At 37.1% G+C, this 3,668-nt stretch overlaps 1 pseudogene; it reads right to left on the bottom strand.

The window, feature by feature from the left end:
- The window catches only part of LOC103609755, a 1,628-nt pseudogene extending 1,116 nt beyond the window's left edge, over positions 1-512 (bottom strand).
- Positions 513-3,668: the final 3,156 nt, after the last annotated feature.

The raw sequence follows: 3,668 nt of genomic DNA, 5'->3' as shown, positions 1-3,668 counted from the left end.
TAACATGCAGACTTTTAATTAAAATGAGTAACAGACCAATAAGCACTGTAGCTCAGATTATCACCATAACCATCATGCAACACTGGATGGAAGGCATGAGGATGGATGTGTGCCTCAAAGGATCACAGATAGCAATGTAGCGGTCAAAGGCCATACCCAACAGAATACCAGACTCCATGCACTGCAAGGCATGGATGAAGAACAGCTGGGCTAGACAGGCATCAAAGGCCATGGAGCAAGAGCTGAACCAAAAGATGGCCAACATCTTGGGAGCAATGGCTGCACAGAGTCCTGTGTCAGTGGCTGCCAGCACAGCCAGGAAGATGTATATGGGCTGGTGCAAGCTACGTTCTGTAGGAACAATGATAAGTAAGGTGATATTTCCCAAAAGAGCCAGCAGGCATATGGCAAAAAAAAGGCAACCCAATCCAAAACTGCATGTGCTCTAGTCCAGGAATGCCAATTAATTTCACAGTTCTGGGGTTCAAATATGACATGTTGATGCATGCCATAAGGGCTGGTATTTTGTCTTCTCACCACTGATTCTGATACCTGCAGAAGAGAACTTCGATAGAAGGTGAAAAGATCTCAGCTCTCCTTATCATTCAACCACTATCAGGCAACCACTATCATTCAACCATATGGGGCATTGAGCAAACAAGTTCACTGCTTTGGATGGCAGTTTGGCCAGATTATTCCGAGGTTCTACAATGCATGTTAAGACAATGGAAGCAAACAATCATGTAAAACCTTCACTCCAGCCACATATGAGTGAAAACATATGAGTGTTTCAGGATTTCTTACTTAACTCTTTTGGAAACTTGACATGGAGAGCACTGATCTTTAGCTTGTCCCACGATCTCTAGACTAATTTGGCTGAAAAGCCACCATTAGCTGTTCCTTCTGTGTCTGCTTCTAGAGGCCAGCCCAATTTTACTGCAGTTAGGAATTTTCCTGCAAGCCTTGATGTACAGAAGAAATCACGTTTGTGTTGCCCTGTGTGCATTTGTACATAATCCTATGAGAGCCTTCACCATTAGCCATGGTACTCCGGACCATGGGAACTGAGCTATTTGTTCTTGAGTCACTGGCAATCTTTCTCTTAAGAGGTTTGTTAGAGGAAAGTTTTAGTTGTCTTATTTTATCTTATTCCTTCATCAAAATATTGAATAATCCACTATTTTTCTTGGCACTGCGTGTGGCCCCTAGAGGAGATTTTAAGAGAATAATATTCATTTAGAGACAGCAAGCAGGAGTTGGTTCTATTAATGAGTTAATGTCTGTTTATGTTTAGGGCAGATTCATTGAGTGCAACAATAAATGTGAAATAGAAAGACTTGTTTTGTTTTTTGTTTTTAATCGGGGCTTAGGAGATTTTTTTGACAATTTTATTTTAATGTATTTTATCAATTGAAACAATTGCTTATACATATTTATGGGGTACCGAGTATGGTAATTGAGTAAGGGACACAAAGAGTAATTGAAATTTGTCACGATGAACATGCTAATAATATCGATTTGATCATCACATACTGAGTTTAGGAGATTTAAAACAAAAGAAAAAAAAGATTATAGTGGTACCAAATTCAAGAAAAATGGACATCTCAAAATTGAGTCATGTACAGTTGAAAGCAGAACCTTAGTATTATAGACAGACCCTGAAGCTGGATTAGCATAAGAGTGTGTGTGTGTGTGTGTGTGTGTGTGTGTGTGTGTGTGTGTGTGTGTGTGTTCCCAGAGGCTGTGGGTCAGCAGATAACGAGAATCCTTGAACTCTAGGTAAGATGCATATTCTTCTTTGCATAAAGGACTCTTATTTCTTATTTAATAGCTTTACAATATACTAGGAGTAATTAGCTGTGATTTGAATTTTGAAGATTCCTTACCTATAATGCACACCTCTTAATACTTCCCTAGTTGTACAATCATGTCAGATTTTTACTCATTTTCCTTTTGGAGAGGATTCAAATTAATTTAACCAAACCTTCTTTACCTTCTGTTACTCTGAGTTTCATTAATCACTCTCTAATTCTTGAACCATTTCAAATTTTGTTTCCGTCTGCTCATATCTAAACACTGATTGCAATCCTTCCCATAAAGAGATTTCCTCTGATCTGGTTATACCCCTGTGCCTTATAAAAGGAAACCCTTTATGGATAGCAGTGGAAATCTCTGCCACGAGAGTATCATTACCCCAATTTCTTGAGAAAGGTCAGATAGTCAGCTGTTTCATTTTTACATGAAGTACATGTGGTGTGTAGGAGTATAAAAATAATTTTTTCATACAGTAGTTCTTATCTGAAAGAAAAAAATGATGGAGGGACACAGAGATATCTTTGCTTGTGATCCTGCAACACTAATGAGTTAGCTGTGATCAGAATAGCCATAAAAATGGGTTAAAGCAATAAACATGATTGTGAAAAAGGATTTTCTTTGACATCTACATGTGGCATTTCAAGCTGTGGTGGGAGAAATGGTGAAGTATACGGACAATGTTTCTTATACCATGAATGTGAGTTATCAGAAGTTATAGAAGCAGAAACAGAAAGAGTTTTATCATCTGAAGCTGTCAGTATTTCCTTATTCACTCACTAATTGCTTAATAGTCTGAAGGTTAAAATTAATGTTACATTTACCCCCACCAGTAGATGATACTGCATTTATCAGATTACTTGCCTAGTATTTAGCTAGTAGTTAAAATTAAGGGCTTGGAAATCAGAAAGATGACACAACTGTAAATACTGGATACCTGACCCCCGCCCTTATCATTTATGTAATCTTGCCTAAGTATCTCACCCACAGTTTGTTCATCTGTAAATTAAGGACACTAACCTCACTTACTCCAGTGTTAAATGTGGGAATGATACAATATATCAATGTCTGGAACAATTCAAATATTCAATATATGGTAGTTTTTGAAAAGCCTGTTATTTTGTCAAGGTAGAAACAGGTGGTGGAATATTCGGGAGAGAGAAAAGAAAAACATTGAGTAGTGAAAACTTTTTTATGAGAGAAATGGAGAAAGCTCTATGAGAAGAAATTTCTGTAGCCAAAGAGCTTTTCTACAGCATCCCGTATATAAAATTGGTGATTCTTCCAAGTAATCATCTAATCAGAGTCAAAATAAAAAGTTAACATCCTAACTACTTTTCAAATGTTTTTGCAGTTAAAAAAATCATTTAAGGAGGAAAAAAAAAAAAAAAAAAAACACTGTAATACTTATTCCTCCTTCACAAGCTTTGTGAGTACATAAACCTTTAATGGGCAAATGCACACATTTAAATATCCTTAAACCCAGTTTCTAAGAGGTAACAGGGTATGGACTTTATGACCCTCATCTTTTAAAAATAATCTATTATCATATAAGGGGTTCTGTCATTCTTACTGACTAGGTTCTTACTTGTAGTAGCATGTGAACTTCAATGGAGTCAACAGGACAAAAAGGAGGTTGGGGCATCCTTTGCTCGGGCAGAGAAAAGACTGAGCTGCTGGGTAAAAGGATCAGATACTAAATCTTTTTAAGGCATATGATTCTCCTGTCTTTCTCCCACTTTCTACATTACTAAAACACTTGACACATTTCCACAGCAGGTTGCCTCCAAATTATCCTTTTTCATTTTCAGTAAATCAGAAAACACTAGAATTAATTGGGATCCTTTTGATTAGAT

This window comes from Galeopterus variegatus, unplaced genomic scaffold (genome assembly GCF_000696425.1).
Source record: "Galeopterus variegatus unplaced genomic scaffold, G_variegatus-3.0.2 Scaffold10051, whole genome shotgun sequence".
Classification (NCBI taxonomy): domain Eukaryota; kingdom Metazoa; phylum Chordata; class Mammalia; order Dermoptera; family Cynocephalidae; genus Galeopterus; species Galeopterus variegatus.
The sequence above is the reverse complement of the archived record's forward strand: the minus strand, read 5'-3'. Positions and strand labels throughout refer to the sequence as shown.